The sequence below is a fragment of the Puma concolor genome, chromosome E4, assembly GCF_028749965.1.
Source record: "Puma concolor isolate L17-30 chromosome E4, mPumCon1.1.hap2, whole genome shotgun sequence".
In the NCBI taxonomy this organism is placed as follows: Eukaryota; Metazoa; Chordata; class Mammalia; order Carnivora; family Felidae; genus Puma; species Puma concolor.
The window spans coordinates 60,278,986-60,299,316 of record NC_141683.1 but is presented as its reverse complement, the minus strand read 5'-3'; the positions used below and the strand labels follow the sequence as shown (position 1 = coordinate 60,299,316).

The window sequence follows — 20,331 nt, the reverse complement described above, 5'->3', positions numbered from 1 at the left end:
GTTGAATGTAATCACGATAGATGATAGAAAAACTATGATGAGAGCAACAGTGTTTTCTTTCTTCTTTCTATCTTTCTTTCTTTCTATCTTTCTTTCTTTCCCTCTCGCTCTCTCTTTTTTTCTTTTGGAAGTACTTGTACATATTGCAAGAGGAAAATAAGGTAGTAGCGGTAAGGAGAATTATCAGTTTGCCTTATAAAGGAATTACAGTATTTTTGTAAGGAGCATAGAGGAGTAGTTTAATTTTAATTTAATTTAATTTAATTTTGTCATTCTTTGAAAAATTTTTTTATTTTATTAAGGTTTATTCATTAAAAAAATTTTTTTTTTTAATGTTTATTTATTTTTGAGACAGAGACAGAGCATGAACAGGGGAGGGTCAGAGAGAGAGGGAGACACAGAATCCAAAACAGGCTCCAGGCTCTGAGCTGTCAGCACAGAGCCCGACGCGGGGCTGGAACCCAGGAACCATGAGATCATGACCTGAGCCGAAGCCAGACACTTAACCGACTGAGCCACCCAGGCACCCCTAAGGTTTATTCATTTTTGAGAGAAAGAGTGAGAGCAGGGGAGGGGCAGAGAGAGAGAAAGGGAGACACAGAATCTGAAGCAGGGGTCAGGTTCTGAGCTGTCAGCACAGAGCCCGACGCGGGGCTCAAACTCACGAACGACAAGATTATGACCCGAGCTGAAGTCAGACACTTAATTGACTGATCCACCCAGGCACCCCTTTATTTTGTCATTCTTGTAGTGATATCTTGTATTTCTGGGTTTTTTTCTGCAAATCAGGGGTTTCATTTTACTGTTTAAAACAATTTTTTTTAAGCTTTACTTATTTTTGAGAGAGAGAAAAAGAGCACAAGTGGGAGAGGGGTAGAGAGACACAGAATCAGAAGCAGGCTCCAGACTCCAAGCTGTCAGTGCAGAGCCCAACGCAAGGCTCGAACCCACAAACCGAGATCACGACCTGAGCTAAAGTTGGCCACCTCACTGACCGAGCCAGCCAGGTGCCTCCATTTTACTGTTTAATAACTTCCCTGGATATGTCTGTGATCAATAGGACTCATTGAACCACACAAGAAATCCAGTCTCATTATTTAATAGCTTCATTTCCTTCTTAATTAGTTTTTCTCCTTAACATTTACTTTTATGTGTATTTTTTTAAGAATCATGGTTTCCCGTATTGGAATGTGTGCTCCATGAGGACGTAGGTATTGGCATGTTCTCTGTGCTGTCCCCAGCACCCGAACAGTGAACAGAGCTCAGTAGGTGCTCAGAGTACGTGCTGAATAAATGTACCTGTGTGCACGCATCAGCGGCCACGGTGGGGGTTGCTTTTGCTGGGGAGTAAGCTTGGTGAGGAGAGACCACGCTCCCACCAGTAGTGTTTTCTTAATGCCAAGTCAAAGACCTAAGAGTCATTCCCAGTTGCCCCTCACGCTCACCCCCCCAAAGCCCTATTACAGCATAGTCTGTGTGTTTTGTATCCTTTTTTTTTTTTTTTTTTTTAATTTTTTTTTTTCAACGTTTATTTATTTTTGGGACAGAGAGAGACAGAGCATGAACAGGGAAGGGGCAGAGAGAGAGGGAGACACAGAATCGGAAACAGGCTCCAGGCCCTGAGCCATCAGCCCAGAGCCCGACGCGGGGCTCGAACTCACGGACCGCGAGATCGTGACCTGGCTGAAGTCGGACGCTTAACCGACTGCGCCACCCAGGCGCCCCTTGTATCCTTTAATAATTCCAAGACCTGCCCATTTCTCAGGCCGTGTTCTCTGCTGCCGCAGTCGAAGCAGCAGCAGCATCTCTGTCTTGAGAGTGACAGCAGTCCCTCCAATCTTCTTTTAATTGATTCGCTACACTGAAGCTGGGGTGGTCTTTTGACAGTACAAACCCAGTCATGTCATTCTCCGCTTAAAATTGTTCCCCACTGCTCTTAGGGTACGAACTAACCTCTTGCATGCCTGCTTCTCCAGCCTTCCCTCCCACTCTCCCAACTGGCACTTGAGCCACCCAGGCCTCTGTTCACGTCCTCACAGGTGTCCTGCTCCTGCCGTCCACATCTCCTTTTGCCAAGTCAGTTCCATTTCATTCTTCAGATATCAGCACAAAAAGAGTTTCCCTAGAAAAACTGGTTCTTGATATATATGCTTTCCTTTTATAGCATTTATCATAATTTATCATTATATATCTCTGATGAGACTGAAAACTCCCAAGAGGGATGGAAACTTGTCTTGTTTCATTCATTGCTGAACTCCCAGTATCTCCATTACCTGGCACGTGGTAGGTAATTAATAGTCTTTAAATGACTAGAGTCTGTCTTTTCTATAGATTTAAGGTATCCGTCACTGGCCCATAAATTTTACTTTCAAGAAATCTTAGGGCACAGCATAATCTTTTTAGGCCTCGAAGATAAAGATAATATTATGTTTATCATTCAACACAAGTTAGAAACTAAAGATAAGTAAGATCAGCCGATTTCTGCATTGGACTTGAATCTGTTGAGACTGGGAACTCCATTTTTACCTGACCTGACATATTTCCTAAAAGAAGATAATGACGACCTCAGGATTTTGCTCTTATTCAGCAAACATTTGAGGGCCTAAAATATGCCAGACGCTTTGCAGAACTTTAATTGGCTACTTCTCCTTCATTGATCTTTCTATGATAATGGAATTTAAAATAATTTTAAACTTGGATTTGGTTTTCAAGACCTCTGTTTTACAGAGTTACATATTTGGGTCTTGAGTGTGATTCTTTAAATAAAGCGCTTTATAAATAAAATGTTCACCTGAAGCTATTTTTTTCACTTGGTTAATTAGTTAAATAAGTTCTCTTTAATTTATACGTAATTATGCATGTTAAAGGTATTCAAATGCTATTGGAATAAGATTTGTGTCCCTAAATTCTTCTCTTTCCTTGTGATCATAATGGTACTGGATCCTTCTAGCATAAGCCTGACAGTATTTAGTGAGCACACATTGTATGTGTAGAATACTTCCCAGGTATTTGGGCAGGGGTTGGCAGTATGTAACAGATGTCATTAATGGAAAGAAAAGACTTAACCTTGATAACAATTCAGTGCCTTGTTTTACAAATATAGTACAACTGGCTTCTGCCCTAGGATGCAGACAAAGAGCTGTTACAAGTTTACAAATGTAGGTTTATACTGAACCATTTCTTTTTCTTATAGATGTCCTGCCAACCATGGTAGAATATATGTGTATGTGTATGTATATGTGTATGTGTATGTATATGTATATGTATATATGTATATGTATACATATATGAAGGGAATAACCTGTGACCTACCCTTGCAACTCAGATAATTATAGAAATACTTGATAAATTAGTTACAAGTGCTTGAGGAATACTTAAAAGGCGAGAAGAGATACGATCTAGAGTTGGGGCAGAAATATAATTCTTGGTGGAAGGAACTACAGCATAAATGTTTCAAAGGAAACAAACCCATACTGGTTGGTGTTGGGTAATGATGAATGCTTCAAGTAGAAGGCTTAGCAAGCAGGTTTCTCGCATAGGGTAGGAAAAAGTTTTCCTCTACCCTTCTAGGTTCTTCTGACTGTCTATATATTTACATAAGACAGATTCACAGGGGAGAGGCTGCAAACAGGCAATGGAGGCTTATATGCATCCTGACCTAAGGAGAAGGGAATGGGGGTCTGAGTCCTCAAAGCACAGGAAGACGATTTTTCAGGAAGATAAGAGCGAACGTTTGGTAAACAAATGTTTGTCATGTCACACAGAGACAACGGACACAGAGAAGAACCTGAATAAGCAAGCCCTGTGAGGACGGCCTCCCCTTACCACACCCAGCCCGTGCTCTTTGTGGTTGTCCCTAGTGATAGCTCTCTTCCTGGACCAGGCCGTCTGTCTTAGAGGCAGTTACAGGGGAGGTAAAAACAAAAACAAAACAAACAGATGAACAAAAACCTCTTCCTGAGTCTTTAGGGCCTTTTTAGTCTTCGGTTCAAGATGATCCTCATGTCAAAGTAAGGACTTTGGGGAGGCTCTTTCTGAACCCCTTCCCCTGTGTAGAGTGAGAAAAGGTGGTGATTGCTTGGAATTGTGATTGGAAACATATGCTAAGAATTCTAACCTGATGAAATGATTTGTATTTAAAAACATAGTATAAATTTGTGATGTAAGAAATAATAAAACCTGTTCTGTTGGTCTTGTGAAAATAAAAATGGACGTGAGGGGCACGTGGGTGGCTCAGTAGGTTAAGCCTCCGACTTTGGCTCAGGTCATGATCTCACAGTTTGTGAGTTCAAGCCCCATGTCGGGCTCTCTGCTGACAGCTCAGAGCCTGGAGCCTGCTTCAGATTCTGTGTCTCCCTTTCTGCCCCTCTCCCACTCATGCTCTGTCTCTCTCTGTCTCTCAAAAAATGAATAGACACTAAAAAAAAATTTTTTTAATGGACATGATAGGTAGCAAAGATGTTTGACATTTGAGCTTGATTTTTTTGTTTGTTTTTGAGATTTTATAGCTGGTCTGTTCATTTGGAGAATGTGGAACAGTAACCCTGGACATTTCCATTAGTAAACATGTTGTTAGGCTGTCAACAAAACAATTTTCTCAATTTTTAAAAAATATTCACCTTTGAGGGGCGCCTGGGTGGCGCAGTCGGTTAAGCGTCCGACTTCAGCCAGGTCACGATCTCGCGGTCCGTGAGTTCGAGCCCCGCGTCGGGCTCTGGGCTGATGGCTCAGAGCCTGGAGCCTGTTTCCGATTCTGTGTCTCCCTCTCTCTCTGCTCCTCCCCCGTTCATGCTCTGTCTCTCTCTGTCCCAAAAATAAATAAATGTTGAAAAAAAAAATTAAAAAAAAAAAAATATTCACCTTTGAGAGACAGAAACAGAGCACAAGTGGAGAAGGGGCAGAGAGAGAAGGAGACACAGAATCCGAACCAGGTTCCAGGATCTGAGCTGTCAGCACAGAGCCCGACATGGGGCTTGAACCCACAAACTGTGAAATCATGACCTGAGCTGAAGTCAGACACTTAATCAACTGAGCCACCCAGGTTCCCCATCAACAAAACAATTTCTAGAGTCATTTGTTCTGTGCCAGTATCTGCCCAAATCATTTAAAGGTATTGTTGGGGAGGCAGAATTTCTTCTGCCCTTCAAGGTCCTTGTAGCTGGACTAAGAATCAAGTTGACATGAGACAAATTAACAGGAGAAAATCAAATTTAATAGCATACATACGAAGAATCCACATACACATGAAATTCCAAAGACAGTGAGGCAACATCATGCTTATATGAGCTAAGGAAGAGGGGTAGGGGCCTGAGGGTACAAAAGGGGGAAAGCTCAGTAACAGGAAGTCGAGGAGATGTTTAGAAAACAAAGGTGTTGGGGTGCCTGGGTGGCTCAGTCAGTTGAGCGAATGACTCTTGGTTTCGGGTCAGGTCGTGATCTCATGGTTCCTGGGTTCAAACCCTATGTCGGGTTGTGCACTGATAGCGTGGAGCCTGCTTGGGATTCTCTGTCTCCCTCTGTCTCTGCCCTCTTCCCCGCTCGTGCTCTTCTCTCACAAAAATAAATAAACATTTTCTAAAAACATTTTTTGCTGCCTTACTACATAAATTGCAAAGAGGAATCTTTGTTTACTAGCTCACTTCCTGGTAAAGCAGACAGTTGAGGGGCATAAAGAGCTTTCCCTGGGTCTGCTAGGTTTGGATTGCTTTTAAGTCAAACTAATTGCTTCATGCCAAAATGGACCATCTTAGGCAGCCTGCCTTTGACATTAGGTTTTTATATGACTCTTTAAAAGAATTTTTTTAAGCTTATTTATTTATTAGAAAGAGAGTGTGAGTAGGGAGTGGGTGGGGGACAGAGAAAGAGGGAGAATCTCAAGCAGGCTCCACACTGTCAGCGCAGAGCCCATCACAGGGCTCAAACTCACAAAACCGTGGGATTGTGACCAGAGCTGAAATCAAGAGTCAAACGGCTTAACCCACTAAGCCACCCAGGCACCCCTGACCCTTTGTTTTTTTTAAAAGTGAGGATCAAAGTCTGTTACAAACCAATTTTGCTTTTTGAAATTATTTTAAATTAGGCTTTTGTGAATGTTTGGCTTTCTTCCCTTTTCATTCAAATGGTTTCCTTTGCACGTTCTTTCCGCTCTTAACCTTTATTTTTCAGTCCCAGCTAAGCATAAAAAGGATGATCTTTCTTCTCACCCCTTCCCTGAAATTAATTGTGCTGAATTAGCAGCTTCCTCATGCTGAAAGCATTTATTCAGTGTCCATATGTACTTGCTACTATGCTAAGTTTTATAGTAATAAAGTAGGAACTCTTGGGACTCATGTCTATTAAGTGCTTTTAAAGTGCCAGGTAACACTAATGCAAATCATATTATCAAAGGCATTCATATAAATAGTGTCCCTTCACCCGCATCCCACCAAGCTAAGTGCCTTAAATGCTTTAAGATTGCATCCCCGTAGGAGGAGGGTGGAGTGTTTAGTTTTCATTTGGGTCCAGTTTAGATGAAGAAATGTAAGCTATACAGTTCTCCAGAGGTCCATTTGTACACTGGTCTTACTTAAAATGTACATAAAGTATTTGGGAGTACTCTCTCAGTAGCAAAATGCCTGAGACTGCGATTGTCTAAGTGGCAAAAGAGCTATAGTGTGTGAGTTTAAAATAATGTGTTTGGGGAAAATATTCTAGTTTACCCTTGCAGGATTACGGTTTTCAAGCTATTGCTAGGGAAGAGAATTTAAAAGTTACTGTTTAGGACGCCTGGGTGGCTCAGTGGATTAAGCGTCTGGCTTCAGCTTAGGTCATGATCTCGAGGTTCGTGAGTTTGAGCCCCGCGTCAGGCTCTATGCTGACAGTTTGGAGCCTGGAGCCTTCTTTGGATACAGTGTCTCCCTCTCTCTCTGCCCCCCTGCCCCCCACCCCGGTCTCTCTCTCTGCCCCTTCCCCATCTCTCTCTCTCTCTCTTTCAATGAATAAACATTTGAAAAAGTAATTAAAAATTACTTTTTATTATTATTGAAAATAGCAGATTGATGTACTGTGACCAAAAGACTAGTTCTGGATTTCAAAGGAAAGTTTATTGGAAACAGAAAATATTTTTTTACTCTTATACCAGAATAATCTGTGTATGTATATAGATATCAGTTGATCGATTGATTTGGGCACATTGCTTCAGCAAAGAAGGAAGGTCAGAAGAGGACCAGAAAAACAAAACAGTTGCAGGGCTTCAGTCTGGATTATTAAAAAAACTTGAGGATGTTTTAGGCATTCATTCAAGCAATTTTTTATTGAGGAACAACAGTGTTCTAGGCCTTGTGCCGGACTCACAAAATGTTCTTTGTTGCCTTTGTCAGACAGGATACCACTGGTCTGTGCAAACTATGTCACTAATTTTTCTTCTGCTGTTATGGGAAAATAAAAGAACAAGAAATAAAACACAAACCTATGATCACAGGTCCTAAAATCTTGACTTAGGTGGAATACATGGCAGTGTGTTTTTTTTAATCAACATTTGGGACACAGGGTAGAGTAGGATTTGAGAATGGGGTTCTAGGGCCAGACTACACCTGCATTTGAGTCTTGGGATTACTACCAATGTGGGTTAGCTCAGGTGAATCTAACTCGCCGTGATGCATGCACACACCTCCTTAAACTGACCACCCTGCTGTCAACATGATCTTTGTTGTTGTTGTTGTTGTTGTTGTTGTTGTTGTTGTTGTTCAATAGATCACTTTATTCCCAATGGAAGAAAATAACAACACATTTAGATAAAAACATGTCAGGGATCTAATCTTGGCTACCTCATCTATAAATTGGGCTTTTTTGAGGTTAATGTATACAAAGTGTTGAGAACAGTTATTGCTTACTAAATGGTAGCTATTAATTTGAAGAACACTAGAACTTCTTAAAGATTTGGAGAACTAGATATTAGACAAATGAAAAATGTAAAGCACCTCCACCATTAATCAGCATGTTCTTAAACAAATTTGCTGGCAAACCGAAGATCAGATCCAGTGGAGAAGGCCTTCCAGGAGCATGTAAATATTCACCTTTTTAGAATCCTGAGATATGATTATGGTGCGTGAGATTTATTTTATTTTTTAATGTTTATTTGTTTACTTTGAGAGAGAGTCCCAGTCAGAGTCCAGGCTGACAGCGCAGAGCTCAGCACAGGGTTCGATCTCACGTGAGGTCATGACCTGAGCTGAAATCAAAAGTCTGTCTGTCTCTTAACCTACTGAGCCACCCAGGCGCCTCGGTGCTTGAGATTTATTAGAAGGGGGTGGTAAGGGTTGTTTGGTAAAAGATTGGCCTGCTGAATGTGGAAGAGCATTCCAAGCACGGAAAAGAGGATGTTAAATCAGTTTGTACGGGTCTGGATCAATGTTCTCAAATGTGGACACTTTCGCCCCTTGCCCCTCAGAACACATTTGGCCCTGGAGACATTTTTTATTGCCCTGAGTTGGAGGAGAAGGACCCGCCACTGGCATTTAATAATTAGAGGCCTGGGGTGCAGCTAAACAGCCTACAGGGCACAAGATGGTCCACACAGCAGAGACCTGCCCAAAATGACATAGTGCTGACAGTGTTCTAGGTCAGGGTGTAATAAAGGCCACCTGGCAATAGAAGCCTACATTTATGGGGCGCCTGGGTGGCGCAGTCGGTTAAGCGTCGGACTTCAGCCAGGTCACGATCTCGCGGTCCGTGAGTTCGAGCCCCGCGTCAGGTTCTGGGCTGATGGCTCAGAGCCTGGAGCCTGTTTCCGATTCTGTGTCTCCCTCTCTCTCTGCCCCTCCCCCGTTCATGCTCTGTCTCTCTCTGTCCCAAAAATAAATAAACGTTGAAAAAAAAAAAAAAAAAAGAAGCCTACATTTATAATTTTATCTCCACTTTTCCCTCCATAAAACAAATGTGAGTACAGATTTAGATCAGGTTAATCTGACTCCCTGTGATACATACACACACCTCCTTAAACTGGCCACCTTGCTGTCAACATTCTCTTTTTTTTTTTTTTTTTTTTTCCTCCAGTAGATCACTTTATTCCCAATGGAAGAAAATAAGAAATTTAGATAAGGGATCTAATCCCAGCTTTTCTATTAATTCCCCATGTCACATCAAGCAAATTCCCTTGCTTTTCTGAGCACTCCCACCCCAATTTTTTCATCTATAAAAGGAGTGTACTGGTTTTTCATCTATAAAAGGAGTGTAATAACAGTTATGTCCAGAGTTGATATAAAAATTAATGAGTTAAGTGCAGAAATTCAAATGGAAACAGATTGGCCAGAGTGGTGGGGGCTCTCTGGAAGAAGCCTCACAAGATGTTTTTTGTTATCCAAGCTAATATGCCAAAGTCCAAGATTTAGTCTCCAGCCTGACAGGTTCAGAATCCCATTTATCAGTACATGTCTTTAAATTTCTTTTTTTTTCAACGTTTATTTATTTTTGGGACAGAGAGAGACAGAGCATGAACGGCGGAGGGGCAGAGAGAGAGGGAGACACAGAATCGGAAACAGGCTCCAGGCTCTGAGCCATCAGCCCAGAGCCCGACGCGGGGCTCGAACTCACGGACCGCGAGATCGTGACCTAGCTGAAGTCGGACGCTTAACCGACTGCGCCACCCAGGCGCCCCTATCAGTACATGTCTTTAGATAGAACTCCTATAAACCAGGCTCAAGAACGCCAGTTTGTAGCTTTAAATTGTTTCCACTGCCGGATCTTCCTTAATCATTGTGACCTCTAAATGTTAGAGTGCCCAGGACCCACAATCAAACCTTTTCTCTTTTTACTCTCATTCCCTCGGTATGTTCTTGGCTGCAAATACCATCTACAACTTAACTCTCAAATTTGTGTCTCCAGCTCTGTCTTCTTTGATTTCAGGGTTTTTTTGTTTGTCTTTTTGTTTTTTAACAGCTAGTAACTAATTTTACTGAAATTTCTAGAGTGCTGGACGGCTGGCTACGTGCTCTGCATAGTTATTTGTTTTTTAATTGCAATGTAGTTAACATACAGTGTTATATTAGTTTCGGGTTTTCAATCTAGTGATTCAACAATTCTATAGATTACTAAGTGCTCATCACAGTGAGTGTACTCCTAATCCCCTTCGTCTATTTCACCCACCCCTCACCACCTCCCCTCTGGTAACCATCAGTTTGTTCTCTATATTTAGCAGTCTGTCTTTTTGTTGGTCTTTTTTTTCTTTGTTCATTTCTTATTCCATATATAAACAAAATCATGGTATTTGTCTTTCTCTGACTGCCTTGTCTCATTTAGCATTATACCCACTAGATCCATAGATCCATCCATGTTGTTGCAAATGGCAAGATCTCATTCTTTTTTATGGCTGAGTAATATTCCAGTGTGTGTGTGTGTGTGTGTGTGTGTGTGTGTGTGTGTGTGTGTGTGTGTATACACACCACATCTTTATCTGTTCATCTATGGATGGGCACTTGGGTTGCTTCTGTAATCTGGCTATTGTATATAATGCTGCAGTAAACATGGGGGTGCATGTATCTTTTCTAATTAGTGTTTTCATATTCTTTGGTTAAATACCCAATAGTGGAATTATTGGATCAGATGATAATTCTATTTTTAACTTTTTGAGGAACCTCCATACTGTTTTCCACGATGGATGCATCAGTTTGCATTCCCACAGTGCCCGAGGGTTTCTTTTTCTCCACATCCTTGTCAACACTTGTTGTTTCTTGTGTTTTTGGATTTTAGCCATTCTGACAGGTGTGCAATGATATCTCATTGTGGTTTTGGTTTGCATTTCCCTGATGATGAGTGATGTTAAGCATCTTTTCATGTGTCTGTTGGCCATCTGGACGTCTTCAAATGTCTGTTCATATCTTCTGCCCATTTTCTAATTGAATTATTGTTTTTTTGGTGTTGAGTTGATATGTTCTTTATATATTTTGGATACTAATCCTTTATCACGTTTGCAAATATCTTTTCCCATTCATTAGGCTGTCTTTTAGTTTTATTGATTGTTTCCTTTGTTGAGTGCAACATTGTCTTTTACCATGCGATCTGGAGACTAAAATGACTGTATCCTTGCTAAAACCTTCATACTCTACGTCATCCTTCCCCATCCTAGCAGGGGAAAAAATGTAATCAACATTTGCTTAGATTAGAGATTGCGGTAAAACTGTTAGCAACTATCTCTTTTTTCCTAGGTCTTTTTTTGTTGCACGTCCCCGGGACGTGCTTTTTTTGTACACCAGGCAAGGTGATTGGTTAAAAACAGTGAATAAGGAAGGTTCACTTTAGTGGTTGAATAAAGAAAGTCCTATGAAGACATAGGGATCCTTGACATTCATCTGTAGGGATGGCTCCTGAAGTCACTCTGGAGGTTTAACAGAATTGCAATATGGTTAGAATGAGAGATAGAGATGACAGTTTGTAAGTGAAATGGGGGATTGCCTGGTGTGTGCAATCATTGGGGAGGGAGGCAGTGTGTTGAGGAAAATCGTTTGATCAGGAAGAAGAAGATAGGGACCTTTGCTCTGTAAATTCACCTGTTTGCTAAAACTCTACCATAGGCACATCAACTTAGACGTATCCAAAGTCCTTCTTTTCCCCTTCCCTCTCCATGTTTCCTTCTCATGCTCGTTTTCCTCTTTCCACCGCCTCGTCAGGGCTCCAGCTTGAGGCTGGCGGTCACTCTGCTCATCTCCTTCACTTACCCGAGCACTTAGAGCAAGTACCAAACCTTCCTTCGTAATATTCTTCATACCTGTTTCTTCCCTGTTCTCTTGGCTGCTACCTTAGTTCTGGCCTCCACTCTTGCCTTGGATTCATGTGTTGGTTCAGTTTTCAGACTTAGCCCCTGGAACCTGTATTCATGCAGATACCAAGTAAACTATATATATATAAAGGTTGGTTTGTTTTATTATATTAGTTTTGCTTTAAGGACAAAATTTAAACGTTAAGTTGAGCTGAAAGTTAAATTTGGGGAAGTTGATGATACTGTCCTTGCCCACCTCTCTACCCTTACCTCCTGCCCCCTCCTCACCCTTCATTCTGACATCTCTTGTGTTTGCCACTGGACGTGTTGTGCCTGTCACATCTCTTTCCCTTCCTGTGTTCGACTTTTTCTTTTCTTTTTTTTTTTTTTTTGCCCTTTATATTAAGTTGGAGTGTAGTCACAAATGTTCTGCTTTTTCTGTACTTGTCTACCCAATATTCTGTTTCACTTGCTTCTGCTTGGAAGCCTGGTCTACCTTTGTTCTCTGATCTAGATGTTGCATCTCCTCTCTGCCCCTTTAGCGTCCTCGTGGAGAGGCTAAATGCAGGGCTGGCTCCAGAGGCAGACTGTCCACGTTCAAAACAGCCCTGCTCTTTGCTGATTAGGTCTCCTTGGGCAATTGGCTAAATATCTCTCTATCATTCAGTTTTCTCTTATCAAATGGGAGTAATAATAGAACTTACCTCATAGGCTTGTTCTTGTGAGAGCAAATTAGTTAATAGGTCAAACATGTACAGTAGTACCTGGCACATGTTAACACTTAGTGAGCATTAACCCGTTATTATTTTATGCATACCTCATTCATAGCAGATACTGTCTGCTGACATGTTCCCTTTTCTACTGCATTGTGAACTTTTTTGAGAGAAGGAACTAAATTATACTCAACTTTAATTTCATCAAAAAATACTTATTGGGGGAGCCTGGGTGGCTCAGTTGGTTAAGCCCTCGACTCTTGATTTTAGCTCAGGTCATGATCTCACAGTTCACGAGATCAAGCCCTGCATCGGGCTCTGTGCTGACAGTGTGGAGCCTGCTTGGGGTTCTCTCTCTTGCTCTCTGTATGCCCCTCCCCCACTCACATTCACACACGTGCTCTCTCTCTCTCTCTCAAAAATAAATAATCTTTAAAAAATATATTTATTGGGCATCCACTAAGTCAGGGATAGTTGGCTAAGTACAAACTGTGGCCTGTTTTTGTCAGGCCCGTGAACTAGGAGAATGGTTTTTACATTTTAAAAGGGTTGTATAAAAAAAAAAAAAAAAACAAAAAAAACACAGGTAAAAGAGTATGTGAATAAAGATTATGGGCCCACAAAGCCTAAGATATTTACCACCTCTGATGTATTTATTCACAGAAAACATTTGCTCATGTCTGAGCTAGATGCCAGAGATACTGATGCTACACATGGGATGGTGGATAGATACATGAGCAGGTTAGAAAGATCAGAATTGTGGGTATTGGTGACTGTTTGTGAGAAGTGGCAGCAGTATTGTGAAAATATGAAAGTCAACGGAGAGTCCAAAATAGTTGCTCTCTCACCTGGTAATATGGGACTAGCCTGTCTGTTTGTTGTGTAGGGACATGATTTTCAGGGCCTGCATCTTTCTGTTGTGTTTGAAAAGTTGGGTACAAGAATGCTGTTCAAATCCCCAGGTTATCAACATGTGATAGAAGACGAGAATTCACCAGCTCCTGTAGCTTGTAAGGATGAAAGTTAGAAGAAGTCTGTGTTTTCCATGAGGCATTCCTCAGCGTCCATGCTGGTAGTAAGCTAATAGTAAATACTGACTTTTGGATTTAACTGGCTTCATATATTTTGCCTGTGTAGATTGGTGGAAATAGAGCAGGCTGAGAAATACTAAGTTAAAACCAGATTCTTTAATATTTATTTTTCACCATTCGTAGGGACTTTGGCCAAAACAATTTACCCTCTATCTTGTTGAGGAAACAAAAAGGGAAAGAAATGGTTTCAGTGACATAAACAGAAAATAATTTATTTCCCTTAAAAAAATTTTTTTAAGCTTATTTATTTTGAGAGGGAGAGTGGAGGAGAGGCAGAGAGAGAGGGAGAGAATCCCAAGCAGGACTCAAACTCGCGAACCCGCGAGATCCTGACCTGAGCTGAAACCAAGAGTTGGACGCTTGATCAACTGAGCCCCCAGGCGCCCCTCTTTTCCTTTTCATTTCCTTAATGATTCAATTTTCTGTTTGCTCTGCATAGTGTAGGTCTTAAAGCCAATGTCCAAATTATAATACTGACTTCTAAAAATTTGTTGTTGTTAATTGCAACCATTTGCATATTTCTTTTTTTTTTTTAATTTTTTGTTTAACATTTATTCATTTTTGACAGGCAGAGATTGACAGAGTGTGAGTGGGGGAGGGGGAGAGAGAGGGAGACACAGAATCGGAAGCAGGCTCCAGGCTCCGAGCTGTCAGCCCAGAGCCCGACGCGGGGCTCGAACTCGCGAACCGTGAGATTGTGACTTGAGCCGAAGTCGGACGCTTAACCGACTGAGCCACTCAGGCGCCCTAACCATTTGCGTGTTTCTAGTCTGAAAGTTCCAGAGAGTATGCCACAGATTGGTCAATTACTTAAAATCACAGAGGTACTTAGTACAGTGAGAGGTAGAAGCCCAGCACTCTGGCATCTGCTGGTTTTGCTTTCTGGTAGACTGCACTGCATCTCCTGCCCCCCTGGCTTAATGGGTGCCATTTGGTGGAACTGAGATAGATGCGTTTTAATATATACTTCTCACCTCCATATTCTGATTTGGAGGAAAAACCCTGCTCTAGAACACTGCCTTGTGGAAAAGATTTTATGTCAATATACGGTTACATTTCTCTCTTAAAAGGGATTTTTTAACCAAAACATGGGGAATAACTTGATGTTTAATCTTTAGTGTTAAACCATAAAATGTTCCTCCATGCTACCATGAGCTCTAATACTTACAATGGTAGACTCTCTGCTTTAATAGTTTTCTTGGATTTTTTCTTTTAGAATGCTAGCAATGCCTTTCACAGTAAATGTTGAATTGAACCTGCTGAGTAGATGAATTGCTTTGCTTTAGTGAAAAAAATTTCCGCCGCAATGTAAAAGAATAACTTGGGGTTATTTGCTATCTATACAGGGTTCATGCTTGTCTATGATACTTTCAATGTTTTTTTTCTTATTTGTCATGTAGAAATTAAATAATACTCTAAATCAGTTGTCAGCTGTGATGTTAGTATAAGAGCAGTAGGCTTGAAGTCGAAAGATCAAGTTTGTGCCTTGACTCTGGCACTTGAATAGCATTTGTATTAGGACAGTATGCATAGATTTCCTCACCTGTAAAAGAAAAAAAGAGTAACTGCTTCACAGAGTTTTGTTAGGATTAAATGGGATCACATTAAGCCTACCTAGCACAGTATCTGGTATGTGAAGAGTGTTTAATAAGTGTTTACCAGATTAAAAAACAAACGGTATATCTTAAGACTTTTACTAGAGGTTTTATGGAATCACAAAACCTTACAATTAGAGGGGATATCAGAGTTCAAGCCCAGCCTCCTCATAAGAACTTAATTCCTTCTCTAGTATCCCTATCAAGTGTTAATTTCTCAGTTTCTGTTAAGTTTCTTCGTCAGACAGGGCACTGTTGGTAGATTTTCAGGAAGCCGCAGAGTCGAATAAGGCACAGACACTCTCCTGAAGGAGATTGCTCAGGACAGGCTCTGTTGAAGACCTGGTAGTGGAGCTAGATCTTGAGAGAGGAGTAGAATCTAACTATTTACAGGGGTTTCTGACTACAGGAGTTGGAGGAGCAGAGGAAAGGATAGAGGGCAGCCACAGAAAATCGTGAATGAGTCATTCCATTTAATCAGAGATTAGGGCGAGGTAAAGGAATAGTGTAAGGTAAGGTTGGAAAAGATTGCGGCCAGATCATAGAAGTCTGTAACTTGACCTCCTCATACCCATTGAATGAAATACAGAGAAATGTTACCTGGAAGTGATATACTCAGATTCATTCCATTTTTCATTAAATGTTCTGATTTTTTTTTTTTTAAATTTACATCCAACTTAGCATATAGTGCAACAGTGATTTCAGGAGTAGATTCCTTAATGCCCCTGACACATTTAGCCCATCCCCCCTCCTGCAACCCCCCCCAACAACCCTCTGTTTGTTCTCCATATTTAAGTCCCTTCTGTTTTGTCCCCCTCCTGTTCTTATATTATTTTTGCTTCCCTCCCTTTTGTTCATCTGTTTTGTATCTTAAGGTCCTGGTATGAGTGAAGTCATATGATTTTTGTCTTTTTCTGAGTGGCTAACTTCACTTAGCACAATACCCTCCAGTTCTATCCACATAGTTGCAAATGACAAGATTTCATTCTTTTTGATTGCCGAGTAATACTCCATTGTGTGTGTGTGTGTGTGTGTGTGTGTGTGTGTGTGTGTGTGTGTGTGTTTATATATATACACACACATCATCTTTATCCATTCATCCATCGATGGACATTTGGGCTCTTTTCATACTTTGGCTGTTGTTGATAGTGCTGCTATAAACATTGGGGTGCACGTACCCCTTTGAAACAGCATACCTGTATCCCTTGGATAAATACCCAGTAGTGCAACTGCTGGGGCTTAGGGTAGTTCTATTTTTAATTTTTTGAGGGACCTCCATATTGTTTTCCAGAGTGGCCACACCAGTTTGCATTCCCACCAGCAGTGCAAAAGAGACCCTCTTTCTTCGCATCCTTGCCAACATCTGTTGTTGCATGAGTTGTTAATGTTAGCCATTCTGACAGAGGTGAGGTGGTATCTCATTGTGGTTTTGATTTGCGTTTCCCTGATGATGAATGATGTTGAGCATTTTTTCATGTGTCGGTTGGCCATATGGATGTCTTTGGAGAAGTGTCTATTCTTGTCTTTTGCCCATTTCTTCACTGGATTATTTGTTTTTTGGGTGTTGAGTTTGATAAGTCCTTTATAGATTTTGGATCCTAACCCTTTATTTGATATGTCATTGGTAAATATCTTCTCCCATTCTGTCGGTTGCCTTTTAGTTTTGCTGATTGTTTCCTTCTCGCTATGCAGAAGCTTTTTATTTTGATGAGGTCCCAATAGTTCATTTTTGCTTTTGTTTCCCTTGCCTCTGGAGATGTGTTGAGTATGAGGTTGCTGCGGTCAAGGTCAAAGAGGTTTTTGCCTGCTTTCTCCTCGAGGATTTTGATGGCTTCCTGTCTTACGTTTATTTAGGTCTTTCGTCCATTTTGAGTTTATTTTTATGGGTAATGTAAGAAAGTGGTCCAGGTTCATTTTTCTGCATGTTGCTGTCCAGTTTTCCCAGCACCACTTACTGAAGAGACTGTCTTTATTCCACTGGATACTCTTTCCTGCTTTGTCAAAGATTAGTTGGCCATATGTTTGTGCATCCATTTCTGGGTTCTCTATTCTGTTCCATTGATCTGAGTGTCTGTTTTTGTGCCATAAATGTTCTGATTGTACACTCTGTCATTGCTCTTCTTTTACCCCACCTTGTCACTGCAGTTGACCATCTCCCTGCCCTGATTTCTTTTTTTTTTTTTTAATGTTTATTTATTTTTGTAAGAGAGAGACAGAGATAGAGAATCCGAAGCAGACTCTGCGCTGTCAGAACAAAGCTGGACGTGGGGCTTGAACCCAGGAACTGTGAGGTCAGGACCTGAGCAGAAGTCTGACGCTGAACCCACTCAACCCAACCGAGCCACCCAGGCATCCCTCCCTGCCCTGATTTCAGCAAACATTCTGAATGTTCAGCAATCCAAGGAAACGCATGAGCACTGACATTGCTTTAGTGATTTCTGCTTTGGCTACAAGAAGATAAGAATTAGCAGATCATTTTTGGGGGGGGCTCCACTGTGACTTTGGAGATAAGGATCAGGGCAGATGCAGTACTAGTGGTTACAGATGAAAGACTGGAATGGAAGGTAAGAGATCTGGAGGATAGGATGAGAAGGTTTAAAATGAATCTAATTTTGGAACTCAGAATAGAAGTAGTTCGCAGCTATTATCAATTCAAATACTACATACTGGCTGAGAATTTTCTAGAATTGATGAAAGGCATGATTTCTCAGCTTTAGGAAGCACAATGAAACCCCAAGCAGGATAGATAAAAATTCTATCCTTAGATATATTATAGTGTAACTGCCAAAAATTGAATACAAAGAGAAGATCTTTAATAGGGACAGGAAGAATAGATAATTGCTCATAAAAGGCCCAAATTTCACAGTACTCAATCGCAGGAGTGGAACCCTGAAGACAATGAAAGTATAAAATGCGGAGAGAAAATAACTACCAACCTTAAAATTTTTACCCAGCTAAACTTTTATTCAAGAATAAAGATGAAGTGGACAAATCAAAAACTGAATTTACTCCCATCATACTAAAGGAACTTTTTAGGATGTACTTAAAGAAGGAAATTGAACTCAGATGGAAAGACCAAGAAGTTGGGAATGTGGGAAAATCTAAGTAAACTCTACACACCTGCTTTAAGAACTTGATACACAGTAAATGCTTAATTAACATAATTGGTTCATCAGTTTTCCTGAAATAGTGTGCTTTCTTGTTCAACCATGGCAAATAGAGGAATCGACTGCTTATTTCAGAATTTTCCAAAGAGAAGCTAGAATTTCAACAGGACTCCCAACACAAGTAGTCTTATTTTATAAAATCAGGAGGCACAGTCAGTCTCTGGGATGTGATCTGGAATGGCTAAGTTTCTTGAAAGATTTGTCTCTGTTTATTGGCTGCTGAGCAAATTTTAATTTGCGTATTAACTAACTTTATCCCCTGTTCACCAAGATCCTAAATGTCAGTCTTGATTTACTCAAATGTTCTCAGATTTCACATCCATTAATTAGAAGACAGTTCTAAATTTATTGTCTCTGAGAACCCATGTCTGACAATCTAGGGAAAACATTATAAATGTAATAAATAAAATAAACTTGATACTCTTTAAATGGCCAAGAATATCACAAACCAGAAACTGCTGTTTCTCCTGACTTGAAAAAAGAAGTATTTCCTAGGGGCGCCTGGGTGGCTCAGTAAGTTAAGCGTCCGACTTCAGCTCAGGTCATGATCTCACGGTTCATGAGTTTGAGCCCCACGTCGGGCTCTGTGTTGACAGCTGAGAGCCTGGTGCCTGCTTCAGATTCTGTGTCTCCCTCTCTGTCTGCCTCACTCCCACTCATGCTCTGTCTCTCAAATAAACATTAAAAGTCTTTTTTAATAAAGAAGTATTTGCCAGACAGAATTTTTTCTGTTGAAATTCAGATACACTATCAGGAGTATACTTAGAGTAGGATTTTGTTAAGAGGGCCAAAATTAATAGATGAATTCTCTCAGCACATATTTTTTGTGGTTTTGAAATGGTTTCATTAGCGAGTTTTATGGACTTAAGTTGATATCCCTGATCTACTATTTATTAGACTTTCTGGGTGCTATTCATTTGCTTAACAAATACTTTTGAGCAGCTGTCAGGTTCTCTCCTGCACTAAGGTTGTGAACAAGATTCATAAGGTGCCTGTGCTCAAGAAGCTTGCCTTCTACTGAAGCAAGTAAACAAGTTTTAAAATTATCAAAAGAGGGGCGCCTGGGTGGTGCAGTCAGTTAAGCGTCCGACTTCAGCCAGGTCACGATCTTGCGGTCCGTGAGTTCGAGCCCCGCGTCAGGCTCTGGGCTGATGGCTCAGAGCCTGGAGCCTGTTTCCAATTCTGTGTCTCCCTCTCTCTCTGCCCCTCGCCCGTTCATGCTCTGTCTCTCTCTGTCCCAAAAATAAATAAACGTTGAAAAAAAAAATTAAAAAAAAAATAATAAAATAAAATAAAATTATCAAAAGAATGTAGACTAAAATAGGGTGACATGATAGTAATGGGTGTGTGTGTGTGTTTTAGGTTGAATGGTCAGGGAAGGCCTCTTTGAGAGATGACCATCAGAACCTGTAATAGTAAGAAGCTACCTGAGCAGAGGTGTCCTAGGCTGAAGGAACAGAAATCGCAAAGGCTGTAAGGCCCATGTGAGCTTGGCGTTTGTGGTATTTTAAGTGCTGAGAGAGGATATTCTTGTGATGGTTTAAAATGACCTTACATCTTGTAGAAATTAATTTTGATTTTATAATGGTATAAAAATCACACCAGATTGTCACAACTTAAATTCGTATCCTTTTCTGACTCAAGGCTTGTAAGCTACCCTAATTTTTGCCCTATTCTGTATTCAGCCAGTGAACTCAGTATCATTTGGTTGGAGATGTTTGATTTATTTGCTGGCTTGTGGTCTGTCTCATTTGGACAGTTTTTAGTGACCTCACTGTAATATAAAAACATTAAAATATTTGCTAAAATTAGTTGAATTAGAAATCTAGTTTTTTACGTAGGGAGACGAGAGAATGGCCAAAGATCATAGCGTGTTAGATATGGAAGAAACTTTAAAGGCAGTATCTGAAAGCTGAAGATATGCCATAGAATTTAAGCATTAGTCTGTTTTCTTTAGAATAGACCTTATTTCATAAAATCTAGTTATTTATGATTTTTCTATGTAAGAAATCCTTAAAATCACATGAAAACATT

General features: G+C 40.6%; 1 protein-coding gene and 1 long non-coding RNA gene across 3 annotated transcripts in view; both read left to right on the top strand.

Moving 5' to 3' along the window:
- The window catches only part of POU2F1 (POU class 2 homeobox 1), a 182,551-nt gene that overhangs the window by 60,586 nt on the left and 101,634 nt on the right, over positions 1 to 20,331 (top strand). The window lies entirely within an intron of this gene.
- On the top strand, positions 313 to 4,391 carry LOC147572723 (uncharacterized). The gene is made up of 2 exons (XR_015246327.1): positions 313 to 1,474; positions 1,719 to 4,391. It is a non-coding gene; the product is annotated as an uncharacterized LOC147572723 (long non-coding RNA).